The sequence below is a fragment of the Paramisgurnus dabryanus genome, chromosome 8 (genome assembly GCF_030506205.2).
Source record: "Paramisgurnus dabryanus chromosome 8, PD_genome_1.1, whole genome shotgun sequence".
NCBI lineage: Eukaryota > Metazoa > Chordata > Actinopteri > Cypriniformes > Cobitidae > Paramisgurnus > Paramisgurnus dabryanus.
In genome coordinates, this window is record NC_133344.1 from 14,095,086 (window position 1) to 14,107,808 (window position 12,723).

Sequence of the window (12,723 nt, forward strand, 5' to 3'; positions counted from 1 at the left end):
GGTGCAGGCCATTCTGGCCTGCTCCTCGGTGCTCGGGCCCTAAAAATATATAGCTGCAAGCAGCAATGGCGGGCCCTCGCACGTTTTTTTACCGCTACACGGTGTGTCCCAGAAAACGATGCACGGTGGGCACATGCATCAAGTGGGTAAATATCAGTGGGCTATTTAATGTTGTTACTGAGCCATTTGGGGACTGTAGGTAAAAGAAACCCAACATTTTAGACAAACGGGGGCGCTAGTGAGCAACTTAAGAGACACACCTATGTCTGACCTGTTTGTGCACACTTAACAGCCGACAACTCTGATGTGTGTGCCGACTTTTAGGTTAATCTAAGCACGCCAAGAGTCCTAAATATGCCTGAAATAAATGTAAAGTTTGGGGCGTTGCCATGGGAACAGCGTTCGAGATATCAAAAATCCCTTCACAATTTATCATCTACAATGTCTCGGCATCATGTTGACCACTTCTGGCGTCAATCTCATGAATATTCTAGAAGGAGTATTTAAAAGAACATCAGCGTCAACTTAAAGGCTTAAATAAGCCTTTAAAATGAAAGTAAAATCTGACGCGTTGCCATGGGAACAGCGTTTGAGATATCAAAAATCCCTTCGCAATTTATCATCTACAATGTCTCGGCATCATGTTGACCGCTTCTGGCGTCAATCTCATGAATATTCTAGAAGGAGTATTTAAAAGAACATCAGCGTCAACTTAAAGGCTTAAATAAGCCTTTAAAATGAAAGTAAAATCTGACGCGTTGCCATGGGAACAGCGTTTGAGATATCAAAAATCCCTTCGCAATTTATCATCTACAATGTCTCAGCATTATGTTGACCACTTCTGGAGTCAATCACATTATTTCCTCAGGAGGAGTATTTAAAAATTTACCGCATGCAGCTGTAAGGTTTAAATATGCCTTAAAAATGAAAGTAAAGTTTGACAGGTTGTCATGGGAACAGCGTTCGAGATATCAAAAATCCCTTCGCAATTTATCATCTACAATGTCTCAGCATTATGTTGACCACTTCTGGAGTCAATCACATTATTTCCTCAGGAGGAGTATTTAAAAATTTACCGCATGCAGCTGTAAGGTTTAAATATGCCTTAAAAATGAAAGTAAAGTTTGACAGGTTGTCATGGGAACAGCGTTCGAGATATCAAAAATCCCTTCGCAATTTATCATCTACAATATCTCGGCATCCTGTTGACCACTTTTGGTGTCAACCGCATGAATATCCTAGAAGGGGTATTTAAAAGAACATCGGATGGAACTGTCAAAAAAATCCACCTTTGTGACTGACAAACTTCCTGGCGCCTCGTGGTGGCGCTATACCCGAGACTCACAATAGGCACATCGATGCGATCGGAATCTTCAGGCGAACAAACACCCCGCTTGGCATCGCAATAAGAAATTTTTTGCCTTAGATATTAGACACTTCCTGTTTCTCTGATTTCGCCATAAATTTTTCGCCTCGCCATGGCAGAACCGTTCGAGATATCAAAAATCCCTTCGCAATTTAGCAAGTCCAATGTCTCGACATCATGTTCACCACGTTTGGTGTCAATCCCATGAATCCACTAGGAGGAGTATTTAAAAGTTCAACGCATTCATTTTTTAAACAATCCAAAATAGCCGACTTCCTGTTGGGCGGAGCTTAAATGTTAGAGTGCGAAAGTTGTTCGGGTCGATGAGATCTATATGCGTACCAACTCCCGTACATGTGCGTAAATTTTTGCCCGATCTGTGCATCAATGTTATTTTTTTGCATTACAGGGGGCGCTACAGAGCTCCCTTGCCACGCCCATATTCCAGCCTTTGCATGAGCCTAGTGGCACGTGACTTTGACATCTGTGCCAAATTTCCGTTGTTTTCGAGCATGTTAAGGCACCCAAAGTGCACACCAAGAGCTTAAATATGCCTGAAAATGAAAGTAAAGTTTGACGTGTTGCCATGGGAACAGCGTTCGAGATATCAAAAATCCCTTCGCAATTTATCATCTACAATGTCTCAGCATCGTGTTGACCGCTTTTGGTGTCAATCGCATGAAAATCCTAGGAGGAGTATTTAAAAGTTCACCATATGCAACTGTCAAGAAATCCACCTTTTGTGACTGCCACACTTCCTGGTGCCTGTTGCTGGCGCTATACCCGAGACTCAAAATAGGCACATCGATGCGATCGGAATCCTTGGCCGAACATACACACTGCGTTTCATCCCAATAAGACATTTTTTGCTTTAGATATTAGACACTTCCTGTTTCATTGAATTCGCCATAAATTTGTCGCCTCGTCATGGCAACACCGTTTGAGATATCAAAAATCCCTTCGCAATTTAGCAAGTACAATGTCTCAGCATCATGTTCACCACGTTTGGTGTCAATCGTATGAATTCCCTAGGAGAAGTATTTAAAAGTTCATGACTGACACACTTCCTGGCGCCTGGTGGTGGCGCTATACCCGGGAGTCACAATAGGCACATCGATGCGATCGGAATCTTCAGACGAACAAACACCCCTTATGGCATCACAATAAGACATTTTTTACCTCAGATATTAAACACTTCCTGTTTCTCTGATTTTGCCACAACTTTGTCGCCTCGCCATGGCAGAACCGTTCGAGATATCAAAAATCCCTTCGCAATTTAGCAAGTACAATGTCTCGACATCATGATCACCACATTTGGTGTCATTCGCATGAATCCCCTAGGAGGAGTATTTAAAAGTTCAACACATGCATTTTTTAAACAGTCCAAAATAGCCGACTTCCTGTTGGGCGGAGCTTAAATGTTAGAGGGCGAAAGTTGTTCGAGTCGATGACATCTATAAGCGTACCAATTCTCGTACATGTGCGTACATTTTTGCCCGATCTGTGCATCAATGTTTTTTTTTGCATTACAGGGGGCGCTACAGAGCCCCCGTGCCACGCCCGTGTTCCAGCCTTTGGATTTCTGCGATGACGGACGACTCTGACGTCTGTGCCAAATTTCAAGAGTTTTCGAGTATGTTAAGGCCCCCAAAAAGTCCAAAAGTGTTAAAAAAAATAAAAATAAAAAAAAATATAGCTGCAAGCAGCAATGGCGGGCCCTCGCACGTTTTTTTACCGCTACACGGTGCGTCCGAGAAAACGATGCACGGTGGGCAAGGGCATCAAGTGGGTAAATATCAGTGGGCTATTTAATGTTGTTACTGACCCATTTGGGGACTGTAGGTAAAAGAAACCCCACATTTTAGACAAACGGGGGCACTAGTGAGCCACTTAAGAGACACGCCTATGTGTGACCTGTTTGTGCACACTTAACAGCTGACAACTCTGATGTGTGTGCCAACTTTAAGGTTAATCTAAGCAGGCCAAGAGCCCTAAATATGCCTGAAATAAAAGTAAAGTTTGGGGCGTTGCCATGGGAACAGCTTTCGAGATATCAAAAATCCCTTCGCAATTTATCATCTACTATGCCTCAGCATCATGGTGACCAATTTTGGTGTCAATTGCATGATTATTCTAGAAGGAGTATTTAAAAGAACATCGTCGTCAACTGAAAGGCTTAAATATGCCTTTAAAATGAAAGTAAAATCTGACACGTTGCCATGGGAACAGCGTTTGAGATATCAAAAATCCCTTCGCAATTTATCATATACAATGTCTCAGCATCATGTTGACAACTTCTGGTGTGAATCACATTATTTCCTCAGGAGGAGTATTTAAAAGTTTACTGCATGCAGATGTAAGGTTTAAATATGCCTTTAAAATGAAAGTAAAGTTTGACAGGTTGCCATGGGAACAGCGTTCGAGATATCAAAAATCCCTTCGCAATTTATCATCTACAATGTCTCAGCATCATGTTGACAACTTCTGGTGTGAATCGCATTATTTCCCTAGAAGGAGTATTTAAAAGAACATTGCATGCGACTGTCAGGCTAAAATAACCCTTTAAAATGAAAGTAAAAAGTTTGACGCGTTGCCATGGGAACAGCGTTTGACATATCAAAAATCCCTTCGCAATTTATCATCTACAATGTCTCGACATCATGTTGACCACTTCTGGTGTCAATCTCATGAATATTCTAGAAGGAGTATTTAAAAGAACATCGGCGTCAACTTAAAGGCTTAAATAAGCCTTTAAAATGAAAGTAAAGTTTGACGCGTTGCCATGGGAACAGCGTTTGAGATATCAAAAATCCCTTCGCAATTTATCATCTACAATGTCTCGGCATCATGTTGACCACTTCTGGTGTCAATCTCATGAAAATCCTAGAAGGAGTATTTAAAAGAACATCGCATGGAACTGTCAAAGGAAATCCACCTTTGTGACTGACACACTTCCTGGTGCCTTGTGGTGGCGCTATACCCGGGAGTCACAATAGGCACATCGATGCGATCGGAATCTTCAGACGAACAAACACCCCGCGTGTCATCACAATAAGACATTTTTTGCCCTAGATATTAGACACATCCTGTTTCTCTGATTTCGCCAAAACTTTGTCGCCTCGCCATGGCAGAACCGTTCGAGATATCAAAAATCCCTTCGCAATTTAGCAAGTCCAATGTCTCGACATCATGTTCACCACGTTTGGTGTCAATCGCATGAATCCCCTGGGAGGAGTATATAAAAGTTCAACGCATGCATTTTTTAAACAATCCAAAATAGCCGACTTCCTGTTGGGCGGAGCTTAAATGTTAGAGGGCGAAAGTTGTTCGGGTCGATGAGATCTATAAGCGTACCAAGTCTCGTACATGTGCGTACATTTTTGCCCGATCTGTGCATCAATGTTTTTTTTTGCATTACAGGGGGCGCTACAGAGCCCATGTGCCACGCCCGTGTTCCAGCCTTTGGATTTCTTCGATGACGGACGACTCTGACGTCTGTGCCAATTTTCAAGAGTTTTCGAGTATGTTAAGGCCCCCAAAAAGTCCAAAAGTGTTAAAAAAAAAAAAAATAATAATAATAAATATAGCTGCAAGCAGCAATGGCGGGCCCTCGCACGTTTTTTTACTGCTACACGATGCGTCCGAGAAAACGATGCACGGCGGGCAATGGCATCAAGTGGGTAAACATCAGTGGGCTATTTAATGTTGTTACTGAGCCATTTGGGGACTGTAGGTAAAAGACAAACCCCACATTTTAGACAAACGGGGGCGCTACTGAGCCACTTAAGAGACACACCTTTGTCTGACCTATTTGTCCACACTTAACAGCCGACAACTCTGATGTGTGTGCCGACTTTTAGGTTAATCTAAGCACGCCAAGAGCCCTAAATATGCCTGAAATAAATGTAAAGTTTGGGGCGTTGCCATGGGAACAGCGTTCGAGATATCAAAAATCCCTTCGCAATTTATCATCTACGATGTCTCCGCATCATGTTGACCACTTCTGGTGTCAATCTCATGAATATTCTAGAAGGAGTATTTAAAAGAACATCGGCATGAACTTAAAGGCTTAAATAAGCCTTTAAAATGAAAGTAAAGTTTGACGCGTTGCCATGGGAACAGCGTTCGAGATATCAAAAATCCCTTCGCAATTTATCATCTACAATGTCTCGGCATCATGTTGACCACTTCTGGTGTCAATCTCATGAAAATTCTAGAAGGAGTATTTAAAAGAACATCGGCGTCAACTTAAAGGCTTAAATAAGCCTTTAAAATGAAAGTAAAGTTTGACGCGTTGCCATGGGAACAGCGTTTGAGATATCAAAAATCCCTTCGCAAATTATCATCTACAATGTCTCGCCATCAGGTTGACCACTTTTGGTGTCAATCGCATGAATATTCTAGAAGGAGTATTTAAAAGAACATCGGCGTCAACTTAAAGGCTTAAATAAGCCTTTAAAATGAAAGTAAAGTTTGACGCGTTGCCATGGGAACAGCGTTCGAGATATCAAAAATCCCTTCGCAATTTATCATCTACAATGTCTCGGCATCATGTTGACCACTTCTGGTGTTAACTGCATGAATATTCTAGAAGGAGTATTTAAAAGAACATCGGCGTCAACTAAAAGGCTTAAATATGCCTTTAAAATGAAAGTAAAGTTTGACGCGTTGCCATCGGAACAGCGTTTGAGATATCAAAAATCCCTTCGCAATTTATCATCTACAATCTCTCGGCTTCATGTTGACCACTTTTGGTGTCAATTGCATGATTTTTCTAGAAGGAGTATTTAAAAGAACATAGCATGGAACTGTCAAAAAAAATCCAGCTTTGTGATTGACGCACTTCCTGGCGCCTGGTGGTGGCGCTATACCCGGGAGTCACAATAGGCACATCGATGCGATCGGAATCTTCAGACGAACAAACACCCGCATGGCATCACAATAAGATATTTTTTTGCCTTAGATATTAGACACTTCCTGTTTCTCTGAATTCGCCATAAATTCGTCACCTCGCCATGGCAGAACCATTCGAGATATCAAAAATCCCTTCGCAATTTAGCAAGTCCAATGTCTCGGCATCATGATCACCACGTTTGGTGTCAATCCCATGAATCCACTAGGAGGAGTATTCAAAAGTTCACAGCATGTAACTGTCAGCCTTAAATATGCTGGAAAATGAAAGCAAAGTTTGACGCGTTGCACTGGGAACAACGTTTGAGATATCAAAAATCCCTTCGTAATTTATCATCTACAATGTCTCAGCATCATGTTGACATTTTCTGGAGTCAATTGCATAAAAATCCTAGAAGGAGTATTTAAAAGAGCATCGCATGGAACTGTAAGGCTTAAATTTGCCTTTAAAATGAAAGTAAAGTTTGACAGGTTGCCATGGGAACAGCATTCGAGATATCAAAAATCCCTTCGCAATTTATCATCTACAATGTCTCTGCATCATGTTGACCACTTCTTGTGTCAATCGCATGAAAATCCTAGAAGGAGTATTTAAAAGAGCATCGCATGGAACTGTAAGGCTTAAATATGCCTTTAAAATGAAAGTAAAGTTTGACAGGTTACCATGGGAACAGCGTTCGAGATATCAAAAATCCCTTCGCAGTTTATCATCTACAATGTCTCAGCATTATGTTGACCACTTCTGGAGTCAATCACATTATTTCCCCAGGAGGAGTATTTAAAAGTTTACCGCATGCAGCTGTAAGGTTTAAATATGCCTTAAAAATGAAAGTAAAGTTTGACAGGTTGCCATGGGAACAGCGTTCGAGATATCAAAAATCCCTTCGCAATTTATCATCTACAATGTCTTGGCATCATGTTGACCACTTTTGGTGTCAATCGCATAAACATTGTAGGAGGAGTATTTAAAAGAACATCGCATGGAACTGTCAAAAAAAATCCACCTTTGTGACTGACAGACTTCCTGGCGCCTGGTGGTGGCGCTATACCCGGGAGTCACAATAGGCACATCGATGCGATCGGAATCTTCAGATGAACAAACACACCGCGTGTCATCACAATAAGAAATTTTTTGCCTTTGATATTAGACACTTCCTGTTTCTCTGATGTCGCCATAAATTTGTCGCCTCGCCATGGCAGAACCGTTCGAGATATCAAAAATCCCTTCGCAATTTAGCAAGTCCAATGTCTCGACATCATGTTCACCACGTTTGGTGTCAATCCCATGAATCCCCTGGGAGGAGTATATAAAAGTTCACTGCATGCATTTTTTAAACAATCCAAAATAGCCGACTTCCTGTTGGGCGGAGCTTAAATGTTAGAGGGCGAAAGTTGTTCGGGTCGATGAGATCTATAAGCGTACCAATTCTCGTACATGTGCGTGAATTTTTGCCCGATCTGTGCATCAATGTTTTTTTTTGCATTACAGGGGGCGCTACAGAGCCCCCGTGCCACGCCCGTGTTCCAGCCTTTGGATTTCTGCGATGACGGACGACTCTGACGTCTGTGCCAATTTTCAAGAGTTTTCGAGTATGTTAAGGCCCCCAAAAAGTCCAAAAGTGTTAAAAAAAATAAAAATAAAAAAAATAAAAAAAAATAAAAAAATAATAAATTCTAACAAAACCAATAGGGCTTCGCACCTTTCGGTGCAGGCCATTCTGGCCTGCTCCTCGGTGCTCGAGCCCTAATAATAATAAAAAATATAGCTGCAAGCAGCAATGGCGGGCCCTCGCACGTTATTTTACCGCTACACGGTGCGTCCGAGAAAACGATGCACGGTGGGCAAGGGCATCAAGTGGGTAAATATCAGTGGGCTATTTAATGTTGTTACTGAGCCATTTGGGGACTGTAGGTAAAAGAAAAACCCCACATTTTAGACAAACGGGGGCGCTAGTGAGCCAATAAAGAGACACGCCTTTGTCTGACCTATTTGTCTAATCTGAACAGCTGACAACTCTGATGTGTGTGCAAACGTTTAGGTTAATCTAAGCACGCCAAGAGTCCTTAATATGCCTGAAATAAAAGTAAAGTTTGGGGCGTTGCCATGGGAACAGCGTTCAAGATATAAAAAATCCCTTCGCAATTTATCATCTACAATGTCTCAGCATCATTTTGACCACTTCTGGTGTTAATCGCATGAATATCCTAGAAGGAGTATTTAAAGGAACATCGGCGTCAACTGAAAGGCTTAAATATGCCTTTAAAATGAAAGTAAACTTTGACGCGTTGCCATGGGAACAGCGTTTGAGATATCAAAAATCCCTTCACAATTTATCATCTACAATATCTCGGCTTCATGTTGACCACTTTTGGTGTCAATTGCATGATTATTCTAGAAGGAGTATATAAAAGTTCACTGCATGCAACTGTAAGGCTTAAATATGCCTTTAAAATGAAAGTAAAGTTTGACACGTTGCCATGGGAACAGCGTTCGAGATATCAAAAATCCCTTCACAATTTATCATCTACAATGTCTCGGCATCATGTAGACCACTTTTGGTGTCAATCGCATGAATATCCTAGAAGGAGTATTTAAAGGAACATCGGCGTCAACTGAAAGGCTTAAATATGCCTTAAAAATGAAAGTAAAGTTTGACACGTTGCCATGGGAACAGCGTTCGAGATATAAAAAATCCCTTCGCAATTTATCATCTACTATGCCTCGGCATCATGTTGACCACTTTTGGTGTCAATCGCATGAATATCCTAGAAGGAGTATTTAAAGGAACATCGGCGTCAACTGAAAGGCTTAAATATGCCTTAAAAATGAAAGTAAAGTTTGACACGTTGCCATGGGAACAGCGTTCGAGATATCAAAAATCCCTTCGCAATTTATCATCTACAATCTCTCGGCTTCATGTTGACCACTTTTGGTGTCAATTGCATGATTTTTCTAGAAGGAGTATTTAAAAGAACATAGCATGGAACTGTCAAAAAAAATCCAGCTTTGTTAGTGACGCACTTCCTGGCGCCTGGTGGTGGCGCTATACCCGGGAGTCACAATAGGCACATCGATGCGATCGGAATCTTCAGACGAACAAACACCCCGCATGGCATCACAATAAGATATTTTTTGCCTTAGATATTAGACACTTCCTGTTTCTCTGAATTCGCCATAAATTCGTCCCCTCGCCATGGCAGAACCGTTCGAGATATCAAAAATCCCTTCGCAATTTAGCAAGTACAATGTCTCGGCATCATGATCACCACGTTTGGTGTCAATCCCATGAATCCACTAGGAGGAGTATTTAAAAGTTCAACGCATGCATTTTTTAAACAATCCAAAATAGCCGACTTCCTGTTGGGCGGAGCTTAAATGTTAGAGGGCGAAAGTTGTTCGGGTCGATGAGAACTATATGCGTACCAACTCTCGTACATGTGCGTAAATTTTTGCCCGATCTGTGCATCAATGTTTTTTTTTGCATTACAGGGGGCGCTATAGAGCCCCCGTGCCACGCCCGTGTTCCAGCCTTTGGATTTCTGCGATGACGGACGACTCTGACATCTGTGCCAATTTTCAAGAGTTTTCGAGTATGTTAAGGCCCCCAAAAAGTCCAAAAGTGTTAAAAAAAAAAAAAATAATAATAATAATAATCCGAGCAAAAACAATAGGGCTTCGCACCTACGGTGCAGGCCATTCTGGCCTGCTCCTCGGTGCTCGAGCCCTAATAATAAATCCGAGCAAAAACAATAGGGCTTCGCACCTACGGTGCAGGCCATTCTGGCCTGCTCCTCGGTGCTCGAGCCCTAATAAAAAAAAAATAAAAAATAATAATAAATTCTAACAAAACCAATAGGGCTTCGCACCATTCGGTGCAGGCCATTCTGGCCTGCTCCTCGGTGCTCGAGCCCTAATAAAAAAAAAAATAAAATAATAAATTCTAACAAAACCAATAGGGCTTCCGCACCTTTCGGTGCAGGCCATTCTGGCCTGCTCCTCGGTGCTCGAGCCCTAATTAGTACCAAATACAATGGAGAGAGAGAGAGAGAGAGAGAGAGAGAGAGAGAGAGAGAGAGAGAGAGAGAGAGAGAGAGAGAGAGAGAGAGAGAGAAAGGTTGCTAAGGCTGAGAGTGGTTTCTAGGCATGTTCTCATCACTCAAAAATGGCTTGTTAGTTTAACTTAATACAATTATGACACCAATTTCCACACAATTTAACTAATTTATCTAATCATAATCCAGGGCATTCACTCTATAAATGGCTGGGTTATTTTTGACCCATAATGGGTAAATATTGGACAGAACATATGCTTGGTTAAAAATGACCCAATGCTGGGTTGTTGTTATGCAACCATGTGGTATAATAGCCCAGCAGTTGAGTTAAAACAACCCAGCATTGGGTCAATTTTAACCCAGCGGTGTGTTCTGTCCAATATTTACCCATTATGGGTCAAAAATAGCCCAGCCATTTTAGAGTGTACTATTTACAAGTAAAAATTAACTTCACTCAACTTAATTTGTTGAAAATCATGTTGAAAATTAATTTGTGTTGAGACTATTAAATTACTTGCTTTTGTTAGACAATAAAAACATTTCTTTATTTTTTACCGTGCACAAAACCGAAGCGACAATGGTAAGAAAATAGGACAAAATAGTTTAGTAACACCTACGTAATAATCACACTAAAACAGAAATTCATTATACGATCACGAAAAACGTGGAAATTCGTGATAATATCACAAAAGAAGAATAAAAAATGTACGTGACTAACGAAATTTCATTGTCACGTATTGGTAACCCAACTGTTTTGTCCCATTTTCTTACCATTGTTGCTTCAGTTTAGGGTTAGATTTACATAAAATGATATCCTTACCCAAACCCTAACGCCAGGCAACAATGGTTTAAAAATCTGAAAATATAAAAAATAAATAAGAAAAAAAATCGTATAAACCAATACTTAAAGGGACATTCTAACGCAAACACAAAATCTAACCCTATAAACCGATGCGACAATGGTTTGAAAATAGGAAAAATAAGTTGAGTAACCAATATCTGACAATGACACGTAAACAGGAATTTGTGATACGATCACGAAGAAACGCGGAAATTCTTGACAATATCACGAAAAAATAATCAAAAAGTTTTGTTACTAATTCACAAATACGTTAAAAACATAGCTAACCAGAGCCGAAGTGATGCTGTCTCGCTTTCACACATAAGACATGTTCAGTCATTAGCACACTGTAATGTGATTATATTTTCATAATTGATTTTATGAAAGTGATCATTATACAGCATATAAAATGCATTCATTAAAAATTATGTTACATTTAAAAAAATATATGAGTAAATGCTAAAATTAACATGAACCAAGATTGATAAATGCTGAACAAGTATTGTTTATTTATAGTTCATGTTAGGTAAGGCATTAAATAATACAAATTTATTGTAAAGTGTTAAGAATATGTTTTGATATCTGCAAATCTCATGTTGCCTAAAGCATAAAGAGTTGCTTGCTTGCACAAAAGGTGTGAGATTGTCCACATGAACTTGTATACACTCTACTTCTCTGTATTTCTAAACTTCAAATACACCAAACGCAACACATTTTAGAAAATAACACACACCCACCCACACACACACATATTTACTAGCTCAGATGCAAAAAATTAGATAATGGTACCGAATGGTCTTAGCACATATTATACGTTCATACTTTGTATAATTATTTGGTTGGATTTGAAGTGAAAGTATTTGATGAATGTATAACATCTACTTATGGTTATAAATTACATAAAAACAAAATGCATACTGTACCTTTGTTCTAGCTGTGATTCTTCTGGATTAGCAGGTGAAGACCTATAAATAATATTGACAGTGTTATATGACCGTATGAAAAGCTATACATGCCCAATGAAACTGTACTATGTCAATATATCATGAATACTTAATTCAGACTTCCTAAGTATAACTGTGATGTAACACACATGTACCTGTTACACTTCTTGTATATGATGACTCCAACAAATATGCAAATGAGAAGAAAGACAAATGAGGGGGCTAGAATGTAAAGCCCAATTGTCTTCATGTCAAAGGTCATCACCTTGGTTTCATTCTCGGAGACATCTAAAGGAAGTGAAAGAAGGAAGTAATGTTTTGGTCATTATGATGTATATATCATGTAAACAGCTACAGGACAAATGTGAAACACATACATTTATTCTGGACTGTCGTCATAGGTTTTGGAGACTCTGTAGAATCTGCAGATAAAAATCTTTAAGTGAAAAGACACAGAGGAATCGCACACACTAAAGGAAGTGAAAGTATGAAGTAATGTATTGTCATTATAATGTATATATCATGTAAACAACTATAGGACAAATGTGAAATGCATACATTTATTCTGGACTGTCGTCACTGGTTTTGTAAGCTCTGTAAAAGAATAT